This window comes from Centroberyx gerrardi, chromosome 4, assembly GCF_048128805.1.
Source record: "Centroberyx gerrardi isolate f3 chromosome 4, fCenGer3.hap1.cur.20231027, whole genome shotgun sequence".
NCBI lineage: Eukaryota > Metazoa > Chordata > Actinopteri > Beryciformes > Berycidae > Centroberyx > Centroberyx gerrardi.
Window position 1 is genome coordinate 11,133,383 of NC_136000.1, and position 11,828 is coordinate 11,145,210.

The following is an 11,828-nucleotide window of genomic DNA, read 5'->3' on the forward strand; positions in this document are numbered from 1 at the left end:
ATTCCAAGTTTGGAAGGAACATAAACACCCTACAATCTTATTGATAAATAAGTAATAACACAAAAATAGTGCTAGAAGGCTCCTCGGCATATTTCATTTCGACCTAACGGTTTGAATTAGCAGATTTAGATTTCCAGTTTGCCATGCCATTTTTTTTTTTTACGGCCAGTTCAATATTTCTCTTACTGAGATTTCTGTGGCAATATTTTTGGACTAAACAGTTCAAACAAGAGGCTCAGACACCTCCTCAAGGGGTTGAAAGTACACCAGACAAAGCCTGCTTTGTGAGTCCATTGACTGCCATACTGTATTAGACAGTGCCAGCGCTTTTAAGCAGCGCCATGCATATTCATGCCTACACATCAGGAAGTCTTCCTCCACTACTTGTGCCACTGTAGCCTCCATAGTCTCTCTCAGTGGGTGCATTTATGTGCAAATGTTATTTGGTACTACTTGCTTTTAATGAAAAGTGAGTCAAAAATTAATATTATTTTTTACTTATGTCAATCTTCTCACAACCGGGATTTGGGTTTTGTTTGAAAAACACTGCCTGAGAGGACGGACACTGTGGGCCGCTAGCCAACCATATTTTTTATGGGAAATGTGATCATTCATCATCTCATCTGGACTAATGCCTAATACAGTTAGTTGGAAGCATTATTTGTTTTGCAAAGGTTTCAAGTTTATACTGGAGTTATTTACTCCAACAGCTCCAAACAGGCAATAGTTCTCATCTCCCTTCAGCATTATGAAAGAGCAATGCTTTGCTCTGTCTGCTTCTACATTACAATACTCCGATGCAGAGGAATGAAGAGAAGTAGAATCCCTCCTCTTTCCATCCATTGTGTGTGCATGTTATTGGTACTCAAGTACTCCGTTAAACTGATACTCAAGCTTTCCCCTTAAGAATGTTAATGGAATATACCATTTACAATAGACAAGATAAGCTCATATTCAAAATATTAGAAACCTGAATATGACAGTTGCGATAAGCTAATATTTGCTGAAATATTAAGGCATATAAACACATTATTCATTCTATTCCATTCACTGTTGGTTTCTCTGTTGGTCTGTGTAAGTTCTGTTTTCCAGGGATATTTGTGAAGAAGATAGAAGGATAAATACATATATATAAAAATACCTTATCTCAAATAGGAGCTCCACCGCAATATAAGTTATCATCCGGAACACACTGTGCATGTAAACACACCCAGTCACCTGTGTTTACTGCTGAGCACATGGCCACAGTCAGACGGCCTGCTGGAAAACTGTGTGTGTGCCGACTGACAATGAGCGCGGCCTGGGCAAAGACCTGAGTCATCTGGTGCCTCTTGGCCAAGTCACACCATGTTTCCGTGACTCATAACACAGAACAGGTGCCCACTTAAACAACAGAGAAGAAGAGAGGCTATTGAAAGAGAGGGCTCAGGTCATAATGTCAGACCAAGATCAACCAAGTGTTGCTGTGTAGATAATTGGGGGTGTATGATCAGACTAATGTTACCTCTCTTCAAAAACTGAAATCTTGAAAGAAAAAACTAGATGATAGAATTTGGCTGTGTCATCTTGAGGAGGTGCAGATGTGTGGGAGCTCTCTGGCACTCAAATCACAAGATTATCATTTTACATAAGGAAAATCATCTTCCCACTGTTATGGAGCTGTTTTGCGCACAGTCCAACTGTGTTAAAGACAAAGCTCAAATAACAACCTACACAGCTTCATGCTGAATAGTATTTTCAATCAAGCTTCCCTCCAGTAGCAGCAAGACAGCTAAACTAGGTTAAGAGATGTTTCATATATTATGCTTCAAAAAGATGCTTTTGCTTGAGTGCCCTAAAAGAACTCTTACAACCGTTTCACCTGTTTTTTTGACATTCTGTTGGGTGTCGGCATGAACAAAACTGTAGCTTTGAGCAATGCTTTTAAAACTTTTCAAAGGGATTCAAAGGTACATTTCTCATGACTCCTACCTTGCTGGCTAATGTAACAACATTTACTCTGTTTTTCTTGGCTATGATCCAACAAACCTGTAATATTTTACCCATCATACCTTACATATCAAGGACTTTACAGACTACTGCAAAGAAGTCGTAGCAGATATCTTCTTATACCAACTTGGTTAACTGCTAATACTGAAATTTTAGATAATTTTAGATTTGCTTTTAATGAAAAGTGTATTAAAAATGCAGAATTATTATTTTTACCTATGTCAATCTTCTCACAACCAAGCTTTGGGGTTTGTTTGAAAAACACTGCCTGAGATGAGAAATACTGTAGACCTTTAGTAATAGTCATTTAGCCGACCATATTTTTATGTGAAATGTGATCATTCATCATTTCATCTGGGCCGATGCCTAATAATACACACAGTTAGTTGGAAGCATTATTTGTTTTGCAACGTTTTCATGTTTATATTGGAGTCAAATAATCATCTGGTCGGTCACAAGATCAATGTGAATAACATTGTGTACTCCAACAGCTCAACTACTCTCCTAACAGACAATAGTTCTCATCCTCCTTCAGTATTATGAAAGAGCAATGTTTTGCTCTGTCTGCTTCTCATTACAATACTCTGTATGAAGAGAAGCAGAACCCTCCTTCTCCTTTCCATCCATTGCATGTGCATGTGTGTTTGTGTTTTTGTGTGTGTGTATGTGTGTGTGTGTGTGTGTGTGTGTGCCTGCCTGAGTGTGACGCGTTGCCCTTCGCTCCGTCTGTCCTCCACACACTATGGCCCTGTGTGTGCAGCATGAGTGGAGCTGTGTGTTGCAGATAAGAGTCAGAGTGCTGGGGGGGGGGGGGGGGGGGGGGGGGGGGAGGAGGAGGAGGAGGAGGAGGAGGAGGAGGAGGAGGAGGTGGCAAAAGAGCAGAAGAGCAGAAAGGGATTCACTCCTCGCTCTCCCAGTCAGATTCACCTCTGGACGCCCTTTCCTCCATTCACTGCCATTACACTTTCCTCATGAATAATCCAGCCAGTGACACTAGCCGCCATACTACTGTCATGTTTCGCCACGAGGGCCGCGTCTGGGAGCTGTCCACCGCCACTCAATTTATAAACAAATTGCAAAGAAACAAGCCATTAATATGCATGACTTATTTTTCTCCATGGAATGATGTGAGAGATGTTTTCAGTCGGGCAGTGAATTGATGTTGTGATTGCTGGCACCTCCCTGAGTCTAGACAGCCAGTAATGAGAATAATGAGAAGGCTGCTATCTTCACAGACATCTTCATTATCTGGCTGCTTTCTGTTGATATACTTCCTCTAACGCCGTACAGTACATTGTTGTGAGACGAAGATCTGTAATGTTCAGTAATTAGGAAGCTGCCTCTCTCTCTCTCTCTCTCTCTCTCTCTCTCTCTCTCTCTCTCTCTCTCTCTCTCTCTCTCTCTGTGTGTGTTTGTGTCTCTCTCCCTCTCTCTAGTCCTCACTCAGAATCACATCCATAGTTCAACTTATTCTCATGAACCATCTGCATCCGTGCGAAGCATCATGATGACTTGCTGAGGCAGGAGTATGACTCATGATAATTAAAACAGAGGGATGGTAAAAATCAAGACTGCATGTGTTATTTTCCATGGGGTAATATTAGCTGCTTCATCTCTAGGCAATTTGCTGCGGCTAAGTAAATTGCGAGAATAATGTCAGCAGCATGAATTAGCAGATCTCAACAGAAGCTCCCGCAGCCACAAACTGAGCCAAGGAAGCATAATGAGCAGCAAGTATCATGCAAAAGTCATTCTCTCTTAACGCTGGTTTCAGGTCTAAATAATAATATGCTAACCAAAAAGAACAACTCCTGTTCAGGGACATTTAGGGTAGTTTGTCAGAAGCGATTAGTGCTGGTGTATTGTGCCACTAGCACTCACAGAAAACATGACGCAGGTGGTTATATCACACACTGGGTTTGTGGGCCAGATGTGACAGTATCACTCCGGCTAAAAAGTGTTGTCCTGACCTGTCAGTTGGCAGGGGGAGGCCTTATACAAAAAAGTACCCTGCCTGGTCTGGAGAGGGCTACACAAGCTTTCTTTGACCTCTTTTATCCACACTCATTGGGTATGCAACAAGAGGGATCATTTGAGACCTTTTCAGGCGGTCCAGAGAGAACGGGTTTGCTAGTGTGAAACGGGAAACCAACCTGTTTGTCGCGCTTGCCTACATCGCATGCTAATGTTGCCCACATCAATGGGCTCTTCAAACAGAGATGCTGCCGGAGGACCGGGAGCTCGGAGGCTGATCAGCGCAACACAAACGCACCGGCAGCACGGCGAGAGAGCCAAGAGAGGACAGCGGCGGCCCGCGGCCCAGCGCCTGCACCAGCCACAGCTTTTATTTCTGGTTACACTGATGGAAGGAATGAGGGGAGAGCTCCAACTGTTTTGTCCTCCTCTGTTTTTTACTCAGCAGCCCCCACCACCCCACCCCCCTCTCTCTCGCTCTCTCTCCCCTTTTCTCTCTCTGCTTATTCACAACTGAGCCATTGAAAACCTTCAGAGCTGGATTGAGAAACAACAGGCATTCTAAATGAGTGTTAAATCAATACAGACATGGTGCAGCCATGGCTCCGTTCATAATAGCTGACATTAATATACAATCAGGTGGACTGCAGGAGAGCACAACACAACCTAACAACTTCCAATCGATCCTACCAGTGAAGATCTCTCAGTTACAGGCAATGTGCCGGAAGTTTTCAGAGAAAAAAACACTGCATTTAGCCTTCATTTTTGAAAATGATGTCCAAATGGGAATATCACTAGATATTTTTGTCCAAAATTATGTTACAAAGAAGATGGAAATCGAAAGGAATTAGATAACATGAGCCTGAAATGACTATGGGTGGTCTTAACAGTGGCACTGGAGGGAAACAAACAGGGAGATTGAATGATGGGGATAGCAATGGGACTTGGTGAGGCCCCTTCAGAGGGAGCGCTGTTAGTGCTATGCTTCCCATCTCTGCCAAGGGTAATGGGATTTCTTGAGTTTAAATGCACTTCACTCACTCTGTGGAGCCAGTAGGAAGGTAAACTATTGATCCACAAACAATTTAGCTGTCCAGGCCTAAGAGAGGGAAAACAGGACGCCCCTAAATGTATAATGAGGCTTCCCAAGAGCTCGCCTTCCTCAGTATTCGCTCCACGTGCCAGGAGTCCTTCGCCTTTGGGCCGGCTCTGCGATTAGCCTTCTATCCATACACTTCTCACACATCCAAACCCTCCCCCAAAAGGCTAAGGGTCAGCCAGCTACAGAGCTAGTGCGCTTCTCACCAAGGACATTTCTGATTAGTGTAAGAATGCCCTTCGCGCCCCTCAGTCTTTCATTATTCTCAACACACGACAACTGATGGAGAGCTCATTATGAATCCAGTTTAGTATGCTATCACAGTAATAAGGCTGATCTGTCGAGCATTAACAGCATCTATCATCACTGTGGGGCAACATACATCGGGTTAGCGTGAGCAAATCCACAGCATATAAATTAAACATGTGATGGTATAAGCGGAGGAGATGGTAGTTGTGCTTGGGGGACTTGCATTCAGAACTAGTCTCCAGATGAAGTTGCGTTCTTGTCTTAGCAATAGCCATAGCAACAGGCCTTGCTCAAAGGCCCCAAGAGTGGCTCGGCCCCAACGAGGAAGACGCTTATGTATCTAATTGGACGGTTCCCTGCGCCATCGGGCTCGTTCCCTGTCGCTGTGAGATAACATGGCATGCTGCTGTACACATATGTACGCTTTCAGATTCCCACGATGAAGACAGATTAATACGGATTAGGCTAGATCCAAAATAACACAGCCCATTACTGAGAATATCAATGGTAACTTTGTCTGAAGGACACAGAAGCAATCTAATCTTCAAAACGATGTTAAATATTAGCTCTGATGTGAAGGGTGTCTGTGTCAATTACCCTAGATCAACAGAGGGGATACGGATGTGTAGATAAGGCCTTGCCAAAAAGGAAAGTGGTTATTTCTGCCCCAACCTCTAATCACCCAAAGCATCTCCTTTAAGGCATGAAAAACGTATCCTCTAATCTTATGGCTGGCTGGTAGTTATTCACATACAATGTTTGGACCACTGTCATTCAACATAATCTGGATTTATAGCATGTTTTACAACACAGTGGCAGAAAAATAAATACCTCTGACCAGATGTGGTATTTACTCGTAAACAAGTCTTCTACATTGCCATGCTGTGGCTGCAATCCCAGTGCATAAATCAAGCACACTCCACTGATTCTCAAATTATATAAAATTTGAAGTCACCTCTTGCGAGACTAAAACAGCATCTATTGTAGCCTGACTGCACATCTTCTCAACAACACTGTAAACAATGTGTTTGACTGAATCTAGTTGCAAAAGCAGATGGCTCAAGACTCCCATGTGAGAACTCAGTCCACTGTGTGCAACATGATATTTCTGCTCAGTGAAACGCTAAACTAACACACAAGGGGTAATCTGACACTTTGAGGAGTAGCTTAATTAAGACCCATTCACGTTAAGATGCTTAAAATTGACTACTTAATTAGAAAAACTGTCCTCTGAACTTGTTAACCTTGCAATGCTGTCACTTTTACTTCTTATCATCATTAAAAAGCAACCTCTTTAGCACCGGCTAACGACGACCAAAATGCAATTAGCTATTTGTTCAGCAAATAGCTCTTGATATTGTTGCGGAAGTTGAATGCATCCCAGCCAAGCCTGATAAGGTTAGCACTGCTAATAAGCAAACAAACTATTTGCAGTGCTGACATTGTAATGGAGGAAGCACACAAAGTCAAATATTACCAGGGAAAAGAAAGAGGGTGATCATGCTCTTAATTGAAATTAGCAGGCGAAGGGCACGCATTTGTAATCTACTTCTAAATGAAGTGCATAAATCCCAAAAGATTTACTTTGTATTGAAAAGCCTAAAAATACCTCAGCCAAGTGACCAATCAGAGGAAAGGAGTAAAACCTTGTCAGATTTAACCTAGTTACAGATTTGAACATACCGTACTCAAATGTAGCTAACATGTCATGTCTTAAAATCATCATTTTAAAATCATCATCTGACAGATTTCATAGAACCAAGAAATGAAAAGTTTAATTCCAAAATGAGATAACTGAAGGACACCTACTTCTGCAAAATTATTCTTGGCATGAAAGTTATGTTTGTAAATTCTGTTTTTTGCGGTTAGAATCACCTGTTTGTTAAAATTGTGCCTGATGAATTTCACGTAGCATTTGGTTTTTTTTTTCCACAAAATTGAGTTATTGTATTGTGGAACGAAACTCTTCAGTTGTTGCAACAGGCCTTTGATATTTATCACTGAACATGAAACTTCTACCCACTGCGTGACAACACTTTCAGATCTGACATTCATCAATGTCATCTTATTTCCCCCATGAGTGGCAGTGGGAGATATGAGGCGATTTCCAAACAGTACCTGCTTGTCTGATGCATATTATCTTAATGGAAAGGAGTAATCTGATTTTGAATGAGACATCACTTTGGCAGATAGACAACCTGGAGGAACTGTGTGAGTTACTGAGGAAGCTCGGGACTTTATCAGCAAACAAAATCACACTGATAAAGAGAAGGTGGACAGCTTAAATGTTCAATGACAAGAAGACACTTTACGTTATATCTTCAGGGGAATTCAGATTTTGATGCTTTTACAACCAAGCCATTTCTTCAAAAAGTTCTCTACCTTGTCAGTAAATTAAGAATATCTTTTCCCAGCAGCTTTAATGCTATAAATAGACAAAAACCTGGCAGTTGATATAAAGTAAATCTATTTTCATCATCAGCACTACGCAGCATTTGTTTAAATACTTAAAGGGCTGTTTAAGCTGGCTGTATTGTATCATAAACATAGAGATGGAAGAAACAAATCATGGGCCGCAGTAGAGCTGGATGAGTCACATACTCACATGCACACATGCACACGCGTGCACAGACACACACACACACAGATACTAAAACAACTTTAAGCCAGTGTAGCTGAATAATTATCCATAAGGAGTCTGGGCAGTAAAAATAACTAGTCTCCTATAGTGCCGCGGGCGACCACTTGAGATGGAAATCATTAGACCCAGGTAGGCAACAGTGGCCCCAGAAATAGAACATCAGCCCAGGCAGCAAAGCCTTATTCAGTCAACCAATGTGGGTGAGAAGAGAGGAAAGTCCTATAGAGATATACTGCATGGGCAGGTGGGTGCTTGCAAGGTGCAGCTAACTGCTAGTGTTGGCACCTGTCTCTCTTTACACATTACTGTACATCATGTCATTTAGCAGACGCTTTTGCCCAAAGCGACTTACAATAAGTACATTTTGTCAAAAGTAGTCAAACCGACCGTATATCACAGTCTTCATCAGCTACGGCAGTTACATTACAAGTAAATAGCCTACTTGTAATGACTTGTACTTGTACAGCCTAACAAAAATGCTAAATAAATTTACATTTGGTTCACAGTCTCATCTGAAAATACCTAATTTAGATGTGAATCTACAAGCGGGGTACAATTGTATGCCACGCTAATGAGTTTTTCCCACTTAGCCCTGCCTCTCCACAGCGGCCCTACAGGCTCACGTGAAAGCAGAGAGCGGGGAAGAGTCCGCAGTGGGAGAATCAATGGCCGGCCTGGTGCTTACTGTATACAGACAGCCAGAGATGCCAGATGGGGACTGAGGCCCTTTCTGCTCCTCAGGCATGAACAGAGTAGAGGTCTGTCTCCGGGCAAACACAGAAGACGTCATGTCTCTCCCTCTCTGCCGTACCATTAGTGGATCTCTCTATTGATCGACAGTGCGTAAATTGCTGAGCAATCTAAAGGGAGCATCAAGACGAGAGCATTGCATGTTTTGTCAGCAGGACAGGGTGAGGCAATTATGCGTGCACTAAGGAAGGTTGCACCACTAGGCTTGTGTGTGTGTGTGTGTGTGTGTGTGTGTGTGTGTGTGTGTACGTGGGTGCGTGTGTGTGCACGTGCATATGCATGTGTACAGGCTGTGTCTCCTTGCTATATCCTTTCCTAGTGTATTCAGTCTGAGGAACAATGAAACAAGTCTGCGGGACGTATTCCCTCCAGCATGGCCGACACTGCATTCAGTGTGACCAAACAAACAGCGCCTAATAAACAAGCCTTGCTGCTGCCAAATGCCAGCGCTGCCAATCAGCCCAGAGTCCATTCACTATCACATACAAAATGCCTATCTTTCTCTGCTCAGCTAATGCTTTGACTCTTTGCCCAAGGATGAGTTGCCCAGGGCTTGAAAGGACATCTGAAAACAAATCTAATCTCCTAAAACGACTCTAAAATTACCTTAATCTTAGATGGCAAACATCCAAGACTCAAGTTTGCCCCCCAAAATGACACTGCATATGGATTAAGACAGTAATGTTTTAAAGCTATACTGAGATAGTGCACCATGTAATGATGATACCCAAAGGGCATGGAATGGTTGAAAAAATAAGCATTAAGTGCTGTGGATTTTTATCTGTCTGAAAAAAACACTGTTCACACATTGGAGAGAGATAATTTTGGAATTCATGGAAGAAGATTAACTTTTCGTTTAAAGTTTTAACGTAAGACTGTGATGAATGCACAACATCTGAGAGGCAAGTGCTCTCTTATCCCTGTACTCATCTTCACCATGTTGCATGCCGACTGTCTGACTCTGTAAGTGAAGCGCAGATGGGGTGGCTGAAGACAGCTCTATTTTCTGCCTGAGTTGAGGTTAACCTGTCTATCTCAATACTTGACAGATGTGTGTGACTGAAGCTTCAAACTAATGGAGAAGTAAGTCTGTGCAGGGAGGTTGACTCACTTGACTGTAACACTGATGGAGGCTGAGGCTGTTGGCCTTGAAACGCATCATACAAAACATACAGTAGTCATGTCTTGCAGGGCACAGTTACGTAACAAGTTCCTCGTATAGCCTGGCAAGTGAAAAGCTTACATAAAAAAAAATCCAAACTCCATACAAGTTCTGTTGACAAAGTAGAACAAGGGGATAAAAAAGCGAGATGCTGCTTGCACACAGTATAGGTTAGCCTACTTCTGGTGCTCTGAGCAGAGTAAATTCAGTCACCTAGGATGGAGGAGGGGGTCTGTCCTCAGGGCGAACACAGGACAGCAGAGGATGCATTAGCAGCAGTCTAGCTTTACAAGATTCATAAAGCGCTCCACCTGACAGGAGGCCGTGGAATTCCTCTGACATGCTGTGCCAGATTTACGGCACTGATTCGGTCGGGTCTGCCCTTCACACAAGAAAACAACTATAAGAATGTTTATTTTTACCAAACAAAGAGGCTGGATAGGTGTCATATTTCAATTCTAGTTGGACTCGATCATAAATCACAGTTACAAGCCCATAGACTACAACGAAAAGTGGTGTTGACTTGACTAGCATCTGTTCCAGATAACTGGGCTTGAAGCAACACACTTCAGCCTAAATTTAACGAGTTTCTGGAAACAATAAAAGTACTATTTTGAAATACCAAATGTTGTGCAATGGCCTGATCAAAACATTATGAGTTGCTGTTGCCTAACATAAACAGCAGTACAATATGCTTAGGTAAGCTTGTCCACAGTGTCCAGTGACACTGCAGCCAATAATCTAGAGCAGGGTAGCCTATCCCAAAATGTTTCCCTTTAAGGCCCCCCAAATACATGCAGACCCCCATTTTACCCCAATGAATCCCATCTGAGGAGATGTTTACGGTTAGATAGGCTATGATACAGAATTGTATGACTGTTTGTTCTGTAGGTACCACAGTGTTGGAGACTGAAACCTATGAGCATCATCATTATTCACTCTGTAATTTGCAACCAATCAATGAGTGAAATAACTGTGAAATTATTCCTCGTTTTGCTAGGGACCCCCTGGAAGTCTGTCAAGGACCCCTGGCGGCACCTGGACCGCACTTTGGGAACCGCTGGTCTAGAGAGCAACAGTATAAACAGTTTCTCTGCACAGACGCCTAGTCTGGTGAGTCAGGACGCGCCCATGACACCTTCTGCCTGACATCCTAACGGAATAAGGTGTATTCATAACCTGTGATGGGCCATATTTTACTGAGCATTATGGCTCCATCGCACAGGGAAAAACACAAAGCCGAACCGTGAACCATTCGCACTGAAACAAGGAAATGCATTTAATTCCAACCTAGATGAAAGTGTTTACAGCCGTCGGGTGCTTCTAAATCTATCAGGCTGTAAGGCAGGGCAGCATTCGGCAGTTTGAATCATGTGTGTGCGCGGCGCTATTAGGCTATGGCCTCTGGCGTGGTCTCATTAACACAGAATTTAACACCGAGACTCAATACTGAGACATACTTCAACGCACATGTGCTATATAGCTCTATAGAATACCACAGCACCCCCAACACCTGCTCAGTGCATCGGCTGTGGGATTTTTTTGGGAAGTGCATGCCAGAATGTCCAGCACATCATGTAACAGCATCATTCCCTCAACAACGTCACGTTAAGTCAGATATTGCACATCCAGTATCTGTCTATATCTGTCACAATACGACGATGAATGCAAAATGCAGTTACTTCGTGCACAAATCGTTAACAATTCTGCATTGCGGAAGGCTGCATATGCTCCATCCCATCAGTGCATCCCACTTAGCCTGTTGTAAACAACACTGATTTCCGAGCTGTCAAAATGCTGCGCCCGGCTTCTCTACAAATAACGTTAAACACTCCAGTCCCGCAGTAAAATGCCTAATGCTTTCCGTGTCCTTACCTCCCGTAGCGGACAAATCCGTCCGTTCCGTGTGTCCTTCACGATGCTCGCACCTGCTCAGCACCGCATCGCCGGGCGCTCAAGAGCGG

General features: G+C 43.0%; 1 protein-coding gene across 1 annotated transcript in view; it reads right to left on the reverse strand.

Annotated features, from left to right (window-relative positions):
* The window catches only part of LOC139910244 (contactin-1a-like), a 66,493-nt gene extending 54,665 nt beyond the window's left edge, over window positions 1-11,828 (reverse strand). The window contains exon 1 of the mRNA XM_078283053.1: window positions 11,740-11,828. The gene's annotated coding sequence lies outside the window, so the exon portion shown is untranslated. The remainder of the gene's footprint in view (window positions 1-11,739) is intronic.